The sequence below is a fragment of the Papaver somniferum genome, chromosome 11 (assembly GCF_003573695.1).
Source record: "Papaver somniferum cultivar HN1 chromosome 11, ASM357369v1, whole genome shotgun sequence".
Lineage (NCBI taxonomy): Eukaryota > Viridiplantae > Streptophyta > Magnoliopsida > Ranunculales > Papaveraceae > Papaver > Papaver somniferum.
In genome coordinates, this window is record NC_039368.1 from 73,795,974 (window position 1) to 73,809,067 (window position 13,094).

Consider the following 13,094-nt stretch of genomic DNA (forward strand, 5'->3'; position numbering starts at 1 on the left):
AGTATTAACACGAAATGCAGAAGAATGCTCACCATGATTCAAAACAGCATGAACAAACTTCTCAGATATATTTGATACACCTACATATAACAAAAGATATAATAATAGTTTCAGATTCGCATAACCTAAAACTTTAAGAGTGTACAGGAAAGTACACATTTAATCGAAGGCAAAAATCAAATAACAGTAAACTTAAAATCAAAACTACTCCATCGATTAATCGAAGATATAAGCTTCAGAATCTTACTAGAACACATAATTGAATAAACCAAAAGCATATGATCTAATATCAGTTCGATTTCATATCATGCATCATAATACCAAACACCAAAAAACAGTAATCAAAATCATTTAACGAAAATAAAAAGCTAAAATATAACAAAAATCAAATCAATTACATACAAACAATAAGATATAACAGATTGAATTCATATCATCAACTGATAAAATCAAAAAAACTAAATATCAGAAAAGAAATTCAACGATGAAGAGAAAACAAAACTAACCTGAAGTTGAATTCCGTTAAATATCAGAAACGATGAAATCCAACCTAACCTCTATGAATCTGTCTGAAACTGTTAAATTGCTGAAACTGAAGTTGAATTCTAGATCGATCTATCTCTGAAATCTGTCGTGAATTCAAATCTGAGATCAAAAATAATCCCATAACTACACTTTACCAGTAACCTGAAGTTGAATCGCAACCAAATTTCTCTCTGAAACTGTTAAATCGCTTACGAATTTCTTCTCTGTCCGGCTCCCTGTTTTGAACTCATGTTTGAGATCTGAAATTTTCGATTTCAAATCCTCGTTTTATGTATGGAATCGTCTCAAGGGTAGTTACGGAATATTGGAAATACATGAAAATCGGGATCCGTCACAATTTTGGACTAACTCGTCCGTATTTGGATTAAATTGTTTGAGACGGGGCTTTTTTGGACTAGAGAGTACTAGGCCTGAGATGAGATGACTAAAGCGTCCCAAGCCCAGTAACTTTGGGACTAAACGTCAATTTCTACAAAAATATATATATATTTATATATCTATATTATAAGGGACAACGGTGTTTTAACCTATCGAAGGTGATCTACAATTTAGGTATATAAAGGACGGCCCAGATTAATTTTTGATATTTCGAGAAGATTTACATTTTTGGTACATAAAGGACGGTCACGATTAATCTCCCAAGTAATATACTTTCTTAGTATTTCGCTCTATTTATTCAAGCTTAAATGTAACGTATTCATGTAACTATTCCTTCCCTTTTCTCTCGCCATTAACTCAATGCAATGAATGTTTCGATAACTGAAATAGATATCAAACTGATACATTCGTTTTAGGGTTTCGGTTTGATTCACTTCTGTAACCCAAACCTCCCGGCTATTAGGTTTGATTCACTTCTGTTCAGAAGGCGCTTCTTTTCTTATTTTTTTCTTCATTTCTGTAACCTACTCCAATTCAGGCATCATCCGATAATGGTTTTGTAAGTTAATGGAACCTGAACTAATTAGCAGCGGTCATGAATTTTCTCCCAGGACACCTGTGAAGGGTAAAGATCACAAGGTTGTGGTGATGTCGTCCGATTGTGACGATTGAGTGATTTTAGACAATCATGAATTTGGAGTAGGTTTGAGTAGTTTGTTTACAGTGAACATGATTTTATTTAGTTTAGTTATCTATTTATTAGTTCTCTCAGATTCATTGGAATTTTGATTTTATCGAATAATTATTAGAATTTTACTGTCTAAAATGCATCAGAATTACATTCAAGGTTATCTTTTCAGAACAGCAAAAAAAAAAATAATGCCTCCAAAAATAAAATTCCATGTATCCAGAAAGTACATGGGTGCTTAAAAAAGGAAGTACAAGGGTTGTACCACACCAAGTAGATGGGTAGTCCAGTGTTGTTATAAAAATTGAACCACACACCAAGTAGATGGGTAGTCCAGTGTTGACTTAATTTGAAGGTCGAATATGTAAGAGACATATCAACGATTTAATGTAGTTAACTTTTCAAATAGGCTATTACCTTTATAATTGTGGATAAACCCTGTCTTTTACCATGTCTAAAAGAATAATTTTTTAGGGTTTCTACAATTTTTTACTTGATAAACCCTTTCTTTAATTCTTTGGCACTCAAATTGATTTTTGAGTCTATAATTTTTCTTTACTGGATAATTTAATCATATTCACTTAATATGGATTATGCTACTCTACTTGATAAACAACAAACTGAGTCCAAGCTTTTGGAATACATTCTTGCTATTTGCAATGGATTGAAAGGCAAAATATTACTTTGTATTCTATTTTTCTTTTGTGGTTTATTCTTGGAAGTTACTGATTTCGGGTTTGTACTTTGGGATTTGGATGATTAAATGGCTGTATCGCTCAACTCTCCGTGTACTCTTGGAAGAAGGAGATGATTTTGCATTCTTATCAGAGAATTTGTTTACAAATTTAATATTGAGGGTCTATGGACAAGAAGTTACTAAGTCATGCATTGGATGCTCAACTGATTGTATCGCTATTAGATGCCAAGTCTAATGGAGGGAGATTTACATTTTAGGTTGACAAAGAACGGAGTAGATCGGGATACTCCACTTTTCCCACAACTATCAATTACTCTTCCACATCAATATCGAACCTGTTTTTATTTTCCTGCCATCACTCTCTTCGCGTCAATATGATATCAATGAAAAAATAATTTCCTTTCATCAATGCGGGGGGCGTTACTCTTCTTCATTGAATCAACAATGAAGTGCCCAAATGGGTAAAGCTAGATTCTCACTCTTGCGAACAATTTCAAACTCTCCACATTCCTCTCTGCATTAATAGGGTTTTGTGAAGGTAGACTCCTCTATGCTTCTCGGTTAATTACTGCATTATTAGGGTTTACATGAAGTTGAATCCTCTCCTCATTTCACTTAATCACAAGGTTAAATCCAGAGAAACCGAATAAATATCTCTTCTATACATGTGTTGTAGCTGCGGCAATTACTCCTGGTAAAAAATGGATGAATTATTTTGATTTCACTTTTCTTACACTCCTTAATAAGATTTACAATTTTATACAGTTATGATTGCTCTCCACTCCTAATTTTGTTCAAATAATAATATACTCCGTGTAAGCTTAGACAATCTTCTATTCAAGAAAAAACATTTATGCATTACTGGATACCTCAATTTTAACATTTTATTGATAGTTTTGAGCCATTGTGCACGGAAGGATTAAAAAGGATTGCTTCAATCTATAATTTAGTTTTGTCATTTTTCTGGTAAGGTAATGGATGAATTATTTTGATTTCATTTTTATTATAGTCCTTAAAATTTAGTACAATTATATACAGTTATGATTGATCTCCGCTCTTGATTCATTTCCGGCGTTAAGAAAAGTCTGCAATCGAAGTCACCCATATTGTAAGTTTGATTCCTCCAAAAGGCGTCTCTCTTTTTTTTTTCTTCTTTTCTGTGTCCTGTAGATTCCAAAGATATTGGAAATTTCTGGAAATTTGCTCCCATTTTAAATCAAAATTTAAACTCAAAGGACTTATTAATTTGTTTTTTGGGATGTAGTTTTGTATAAGTTTGCAGTGCACGGTAGACGCAAAGGAAAATCGAGCATCATGGATGAATTTAGTATTTTTGTTCTGAAAAGGTACTAACTACTATCCAGTAACCTCATATTAGTATATTTCGATTTCTAAGGTTCTTCTTTATATTTACTTATTGATTTTGCATTTTCTTTGTAGTTGGATTTTGACCCTTTAATATAGCAGTATCCAATTTTCTTATCTATTGGAAGAATGTATTTTGTCGCTTCATTTTGTAGCAACTTAAGTTGTAGTCATCGTTGCATAGTTTAGGGATTTGTTTGTATGGATATATGGAAGTGTTATTAGCCGTAGAAATCCTTCTGTTGATGTGGGAACATGTACTAAGCTAGATTCTTTACCAAATAAAGAAAAATCCACTTTACTTACTAGGAAAATTCGTTTTAATTACTACACTAGCTTCTTATTTGTACGAGCTCCAACCTTCAAATTGCTCATTTTGGTATGAATGATGAACTACTAATCCTCCATGTGCTTTATATTGTACTTCACATTATAAGTATTTATCTATATCTTTGCTTGCAGCCAATTTTGCCAATGTTTATTTCTTCACCTGTTGCAGCATCGTTAACTTTCATAGAACCGTCTTTCCCTGGCGGTTTAGGTGTGCCTCCAGGAACTAAAGCCAAAACGTGCATGCCATGTAGAGGTTCAGGGATATGGTCTCTGATATCTGTAGTTTTTCATTTACCGATATCTAGGCTTCCCTCAAAGTTTTTCTTTTATAGATGGTTTTTATCGCTACATGAATGAATAGATCTGCAGTAAGCCCATGTAGATCCGTCAACCTGTGCTTATTGTGACGGAACTAGGAAAACTGCAAAGGTACTTAATTTACTTTTGGGTTTTTGCGTTTTCTCTCTGTTAGTTTGCAACTAAAACAAGTTAGTGCTTCATTCATAAATGATTTATTGTGTTAATGTTGCCAATATATTAACATAATATTGTTTATCGACCATGGGAGGATCCTTCCTATTTTTAATGTTAATAATATTGGCAGCAATATCTTCTGATATGTCTTTTCCGTTCTTGATTTCGTAGGCTTATATAATAAGGGGTTCAGCTACAGTTGATGTCATGCTCCCAGCTAAGTCCTATTTTTACTCATAGAGAATAGGGTTAGGTACGTATTGTGTGTGTGTTATTTCTCATGGAAAATAGATTGAATTCTTACACGGAGAATAAGAATTCAGGACTAAAAAAGCATGAAAAGAATATAGGTAATAATAATAAACCCTTATTGTTCATGTTCGCAAAGAAACTATACGAGGAGACTTGAGGGTTTTATAACAAATTTTAAAGAACGTCTTCGATTTGAGTTAATATTATTACATCTTTCACAGTTGACCCTTAATATATGGATATGTTATTATTGTAGCTCAGGTAGCTTAAGTGTATACATGTGCCGCAAGAAGAGTATACCATATTTTAAGTATTGGGTTAAAGGTGGTTGTAGAGGTTCCAATGTACAACAAAGCTTTAGAATATCGGAAATATGGGCATCAAGTGGTTGAGGAAAATGGCACAAAAACGAGTATCAGTAACGGAGCATGTGAAAGATGGAGTTGTATAAGTATCATATATTTGTTGATATTTTGGTAAACTGAATCATAATTTTTCATCGTAGATTGGCAAAACATCACCATGTTAGTTTGCCTGCCTACACTCTTTCTCTTGGGTCTTTATTCTTATCCTTCATAAACTTTTGTTTTTGATTATAATGAAAATTTAACAGTTATAAGAGGATTGCATGGTATAACATGATAATAATGCTTCTGGTACTTGGGTGCATGCAAACCTGGGTGCGCTTGCATGCTAGAAAATGATAATGTGGCTTATGTTCCTGGATTTGGATATAATATTGTTTTAAGTACTCTAAGCTACTGGAAAAATTGGGACTATTTAACGAAATGGGAGTGTTTTTTCTACTCGAACTTTCCTGTAGTATTGAATAATAATTTAAATGAGACATATATGTGCTAACCACGGGTCTTATATTGACATGTAAACTAAAATTGAATTATGTTAACAATCGGTTTGCTTCCTTTATTGAGTGCACATGCAACTAATCTCATCACCGGTTTCTTTGTGTTAACTGATACAGGGGGAATTACGTTACATTAGTATTAAAAATTAAACGTTTTTCGAGATATCAAGATTTACCATCATCGGTTTTAAATTCAATTGTTAATTTCAAACAACTAATGTGAATCCCGTGGGTAGTAACGGGGTTGTAGCGAGTGAGTAGGGTGGGACCCCTCCCAACCCGGTATAACACTTCCAACTTTAAAAATAACATGTTGCCCAAAAAGTACTAGCTTCAAATACATCGTCCTTGACTTAAAAAGAACATGAGAATAACCATATATCTACAAATTCTCTCGAAAGGTGCCGTGAGAAAGTCGGCTCATGCGACTAAAAAGCACCATTGCATTATTACTCACATAATACATAACACCATATCAGTTTCATAGCCAAATCACATAGCTTATTACACTTAAACAGACGAATGTAAAAACTAATAACACTAAGCGTAATAAATGATACAAATTCCGTAGTACTGCTAACAAACCAAAGCCCTCCCGTGCCGTCCTAGTATATATATATATCAATGCTTATACAACAGGAGGGTTTGGTGTGTCACGGGACGGCGGAGATATATCCGTTTTTCTAACTGGCGGCTAGGATCTTCCTCCCATCTCTCGGGTTTATCCAAGATCTATAGATCCAACGGTGTACCTTTTAAATGGCCGACTATGTCTAAATATACAATAGCGTGCGTAATGAATTCAAATGAATGCTGCGGTATTAGATCTTTTATGTTCCAAAACTTCGTGTGAGTTATCTCACTAATGATCGTGCAATAGCAGCTTCCATCAATTATATCCTAGAAATAAATCTGAACAGAGATAAATGTCCATGCAAAGAAATCTATATAAGATACCAGTTACAAGCCATCGTTGCGCATCATCAAATCTTACGCTGCAAAATTTGGATTACCAGTTACCCTTCCGATCAAACTTTTCTTCTTTTGGAATTCTGTTCATATTTATTCAGTTGTTTTATTTCTTTATCCTAAGGTGTGTTTGTGCAGTAAAAGGTGTTTCTGTTGTTATTAGGGTTTGTTTCAATTTGAAGATTTAAATTTTTTGGTCAAAATTCGTATCGGTAAGAAATCATTCTCTTGACTCTATGTTGATATATTACACTGATCATGCTTCAGGGTTACTACCTGGACTCTCAAAGTTTAATATTTGGGTTAACCTCTGCTGATCCGTCTTATGTTTTGGGTATGCTTTTCATGTATCTCGCAGATCCGTCTAATGTTTTTCCAATGGTATCTTATGAACATCTGCATATTAATCCGAATATGGGTTAGTGACATTAGTCATCCCTTCTTAAATTTATTCATTTATCCGAGTATGGTATTTCTTAAAATACCCATCCAAAGGGTATGGTTAGTTCTTTTTATCAGAGGTTATTGATTTGAAATCATCAAGCAATTGCTATAAAAGGTTTTTTGGTTATATTAAGCTAACCGTCTAATCCAATGGTTAACTTTATACAAGGGAATGTAAAGTTAGTGTTCTACTAATTTATGCATTTAACGGATAATCCAAATATAATCTGTTCAACCATTTGAAGCAGCAAGGTTTTAGGTTTATTTTCAATCAGGACCTGCTTAATTTTTGTTGTTGAGTCTTCCTTTCATTAGTTTGATCAAATTTTGTGTTCTTGAATTTGGGATATAAAAAAAGGTATCAGCTTTATGAGTTTTTTTATGTGGTTGTTTTAGCTAGGTTTAATTTTGTGAATTTTAGTTTTGTGCTAATTAGGGGCACAATTATTAAAAATGAGCCTTTTTTGGGTTTACCTTCTAAAAATATTGGATAAATAAATTAATACACAAATATAGGTTTGGATATCAATTTTATCCCTACTAAAAAGTTTTATTACTTTTACGTCCTCAAAATTAGTGGACCATTGCTATTATTTTTCTTAATAAAGAAACATATTTTTCCTAATTTAGTCAGGAAGGTCCAGATTTCTAACTGGACCTTCAAAAATAATTTGATTCTAGAAAATTAGTTTAGAATGGTCCGGACCTATTTTTACCATAACCCGGACCATATAAGTTTTCGTATTATGAGTTGCCACATAGATGCCATAGATATGGAAAGGTCCGGACTATTAAACCTAGAGTCTGGACCGTAGATGACATGTAGGCGCCATGTAGGTCCATGAAGGTCCGAACCTTAAAATCCAAGTTCTGGACCTCACCGTGTGGTCATCAACCCATTTATCTTTCTTTTCCACACCTCTCTTACACCTTTATCTCGTACATCCTAAAGGTCCACAAATTCACTTCTCCATTTTTTTTTCTTTTCTTTTGTCACTCTTCCCTTCCTTCGACCACCACCGCCATCAGCCCGTTCTCTCTTTCTTTCTCACCACCACTGCCATCACCCCATTCTCCCTTTTTTTTTCACCTCCGGCGCCATCACCCCGTTCTCCCTTTCTTTATACATTTCACCATCACTCCATTCTCCCTCTTATAAAATATAGCTAGGGTTTATCAGGATTTCCTTGAGGTAAGGGTTTTTCTCTCTTTCTGTTGTTGTTGTTAATAATTGATCTATTTGAGATGTTTTATCTACTATGCCTTCTATTTTTCCCATAATTTTTTTGTAAGTACCCATGTTCTTGATTCCGTTTGAGCTGTGTTTAATGTTAAACTTGGTTTGAACCATATTAGTCTCGTTTTCCAACCTATGTCAGTCTTGTACAACCATTTGGCAATTAGCCTGTTAACTGTTTGAGAAAATGTCCCACTGAACTTTGTATTAAAACCCCTATGTTAGCTGAAGATTGTTTTTATTTTATTTTTCCAGATCGAAAATATCAAATCCATTGATTTACTTGTGACTCCTCCTTTATTTGGATTATTTCGAGGTTGTAAAGAGCTAAAACAAATACTCTTAAACTAAATTTCGATTTTTAATATATTGGGTTAAATTTCAGAAACCTAGGGTTTGATAACTGAGATAGATACAGAAAGTGCTTAATATTAATCATCCAGTCATATTTAATCTTTTGTTAATTTCAAGCTAAGGTTTCTATAAACAAGTTATTCATGATTTTTGGATAGTCTATTAGTATGCTTCTAATTTTTGCAAATTAAACAAGGCATTGGCGAAGTGTTGTTAATCTTTCACGTGTTTATTTTGAAGAATGTTTAGGGTACTTGAGCTTCCTCTGGACTCTAGAGAAATTTTGTGCAAGATATTGGCATGAACAACATTTAGTATCATGTTGCATGGCGCCTTGTTTATAGAGTAAACCAGGTATATTGGTTCTCTCTCAAGCCTTTCTATTTGATGTTTTAAATGAGTTTTATCTTGGTTCTGTGATTTAATGTTTCACTGCATTGAGGCGCAATGTTGTTTGGATTGAATTTTATTATACTTGGGTGTACTGGGGGCAACTTTCCATTTGTGGAAAACATTAGTACATAATCCTGATCACAATCTTTGAAGCAATACCAGGGAGGCTTTTCTGGTACATTGATTCTCTGGATTGAATTACATTACTACTCATATCACTCTTCTCCTTACTTATATAGCAATAACACATTTAGATAGATCATAAAATTTCTATCATTGACCTATAAAAAGGGCTGACTAGCACTAGTAGTACTTTGGGAATTGTGAAACGAAGTGATAGAAATGAACTTGTTTTGCGTAGGTCATTGTAAAATGGGGAAATAAAGAACACATGGTTAAACAATCAAAGCTCGATGGTATAAACTGTAAACTGAACTTCTCATCTTAAGAACCCCTGTAGGTGTTATTTCAATAAACTTACCATTAGTGGGTTCTTATGCTTTGAGCTTATTGTTACCTTTTCTGCTAGTCACCTGTTATGGTATATACTTATTTAGACATCGAATGCTTGCTAGATATATCAAATTAATGGCCTTATATTGTGAATATAATTTGAAGTACGGAGGTGTCACTTGTGGTTTTAGTGGAACTAGAGGGTCATACGAACTCTATACTATTTTGGATATTCTATTTATTGTCCTTCCAACTAAAGTTGGTTTCCTAATGTGCATCTTAAAATGGAGACAAATAAGGAAGTTAAAATATTAATAGAATGGGTGATATGGCAGGCAAATGCCTGCCATATCTGGGTCGTGTTAAACTTACGGATCTCCTAGGCTCGAAAGGTCTTCCTTCTAATACATATAAAGTTTCTATTTCAAAATTGTCCCAGTTGTTAACTCAGTTTTCGCAGTAATCATTTAACTCCCGGCTAAGGATGGAACAGGATCTGGTTTTGAATCTGCTCACTTGTACTTCCATCAAAAAACTTTGTTTACAATGCACAAATGGTTCACAACCATGGTGAAGGACATCTGGTTACTGTGTATAACCTCAACCGTACCAAGAAACATATGATTTCAGACCAGGTCACCAACAGAGCCTAACAACACAATGGAATACCCTCCAGCTTGTTTGACAGATATGTATCCATTCCTTAACAGAGTTTCTAGAGATGTTTCGGACGCGATTCCCTTTTCGTTGAACTTGCATAGCTCTGCACTTAACGGAATACTTGATAATGTCCCTGTTGTGAAATAGGGAAATTTCATCATCATTTTTATCTGCTTGCTGTCACTCAAGCAGCCAAACATTTCAAGGACAACAACATGGTTTGACCATTAGAAACAGAAACGTTTGATTTCAGACCGTGTATCGTAGAATCAGAACATACGAGGGTGTTCTTAGGAGGATTACATGCAGCTGCAGTATTGTTTCTTTTGGTCAGAATAGTTTTGTTTTCTTCTCTCAGTACTCTTTAGTTTGGATATTTTCTTTCTTTAACTCAAGGTATCTTGAACATAGCTGACTATTTAGTCTCCGATATTCATTTGAGTGGATACATTTCTAATTAAGAATAGACAATATTTCGTTGTATGAATGCAGGGGGAGCCACTGCACTTATCATGGAGCAAATACGTGGAATTCAATTTACAACCGACCGGGGTTCCCAACAACCCTGATTTGATATGCAGTACTTGAGTAATTTATTGAGTATAAGTAAATACAGAAGTTTCGAGGTCCTTATGTGAAGATTGTTGTTACTTTTTACTAAAGAGCTAGAACTGTAGATGCAACAATTCCTTGGCGAGAACCTTACAGTCTTCCACCTTTTCCTGTGTAATGGTTGTGTTGAAACTTCTTTGTTCTTTAATCAATTCATGCGTTAACAATCTCATTTATTTGTGACTCTTCCTGTATTCGGAGTATTTTGAGCGTATATTGGTCAACATTAACAGATTTAGACCTTCGTCATAGATTCTAATAAGTCGAAGATGTAATCAAGTAGGTTTCAGTTGAAATTTAGAATTCGAGTATAAATTTCGTTAACCGAAGATGTCATAAAGTATATTTTGATCCACATTAGTAGATTAGTACTTTCTCCGTAAATTTAGTCCACATAAGTAGATTTAGACTTTCAAAATATATTCTAATTAGTCGAAGATGTGATCAAGTACATTTTACTAAATCAAAATCTTCACCAGAGCTATAAACCTATTATATTTTACATAATGAGCTCTTACACTAAGTCAAAATCTTTACTTGAACCCTAAATCTACCTTCACTGGACTTTGAAATTTTGTTTAATCATATGACAATGATAATTATCAAATTTATTTCTTATTTATCTATTCATTCTTATATATTATTCGAGTTTATGAATCTAGTTCGATTGCATGTCAAAACTACAATCCTTACATGAGTTTTTAATCTTTTAGATTTCCGGTTAAAGTTATGATTGACCTCGGGGATAATTATCAAATTCAGACATGTTTAAAATAATTAGACGTATATTCAATCTCTAATGTAAAATTCTCATTTGTATAAGTTCATCTTTGGAACTCAATTTTTTTTATTTACCGGGATAATCTACATACATTATTCCACGAATCCATTTCGATTATTCAGATTCATCCTCGTAAAGGAGGTTGATCATATAACCCATTGCACTTATTTGTTTTAGTATAACGCGAACCACACATGCTTCTCACACACTTATGTCAATTCGTATGAGAGTCCAAGACCAAATCTCTACCATTCATAAATTTCCTCGATCCGTATGATCATACTCATCTACTTTCCAAAAAAAAAAATTATTCAAAACCCTAAATCTCAATTAAATTGAATACCTCTTTAGTTCATCAATCAATTTTTTAGTTTACTTTTCAAATTTTATTCTTGATTTTTCCCATTAGGAAATCCTTGATTTGGTGTAGTGCAATGCCATTTCAATTTGATACTGATTTTGATAAAAGAATAATGATAAACTTTCTATAAGTATTGAAAATAGAGTTGGCGATTTTATAGGCAATTCAGCAATTAAACACAGCTGCAGATTAATTTTCTTTGGAGCCGTTTTTAGTTTACAGAAGTGGTAACCAGTATGCATGCTCCATGGAGACAACTTGTCAATACCTAGCCAGGCAGACTGCACCCAAAATACTACTCAAGTATCCAACATTCTTCGTACCACTAATCACATGAAACCTGCACAAAGAATTAACACATTATGTTAGATGAGAGAGTCTAATATAAAACAAAAGAGCTAATTATTCAGTGCTTGTGCCATTCACCTCCATGAATTGTTTCTTGAACAGCTGCAAAGCCATTTCACAACGAAATCGACGAGTTTTACTTTGTTCGATTTTCTGGAAAGAAATATCCCTAATGATATGCTCAATAAACTTGATGGCAAAGACACCACAAGAGGACCTGCAACATGGATATGATCAGAAATATTAATCATTTTCTACTTGGATCGCTTACTCAATTGTTGTGTGTCCACAAATTTATGTTTATTTAAAAGAACAATGATAACAACTAAACAAGGAAGAAAACAAACAGGAATTTCAAGTAAATAGTTACCCATCTAAATCCCATTCACCAGAACCCGTCACACCTGGCAAATACTCAAGAAGAAGCTCAATTTACTCTTACCAGTACGAGGTGGTTTCATGGAATCATAAATTTTAATATTCGTTTCTAACATTTCTATGAGCTACCTAGTGAGTCTTTTTAACATTCATCACACCATAGACTTTAGAAACCTCATCCCAAGGTCGAAGACGAGAGTCATCATATTTCAGAGCTTTTCCAAGTCTGATTTTTTCCATCACTTTGTCCTTCTTGTTCTCAAGAATTTTCTGTTCCACAACAGCGACTTTAAGTCGTAATGCATTAAAACAAAAAGTAAGAAATTTAACCCAAGGTGACTATTTTACACAACCATACTTGCATATACGTTCCGAAGTATGTCCAGGTATGATTTTCCCAAGTAAAGTACTTAGACTTATGCAACAAGTACAATGTTTTGTTAATAACCTGCAGGAGGACCCTAAAGCGATAAGTTCACCCATCCCTGAAAATTTTCGTTATTTAA

The 13,094-nt window shown here is 33.8% G+C and overlaps 1 long non-coding RNA gene across 1 annotated transcript; it reads left to right on the forward strand.

The window, feature by feature from the left end:
• The first annotated feature begins 7,968 nt into the window (after window positions 1-7,968).
• Window positions 7,969-10,896, forward strand: LOC113320127. Its single transcript, XR_003345928.1, has 3 exons — window positions 7,969-8,203; window positions 8,843-8,956; window positions 10,601-10,896. It is a non-coding gene; the product is annotated as an uncharacterized LOC113320127 (long non-coding RNA).
• Window positions 10,897-13,094: the final 2,198 nt, after the last annotated feature.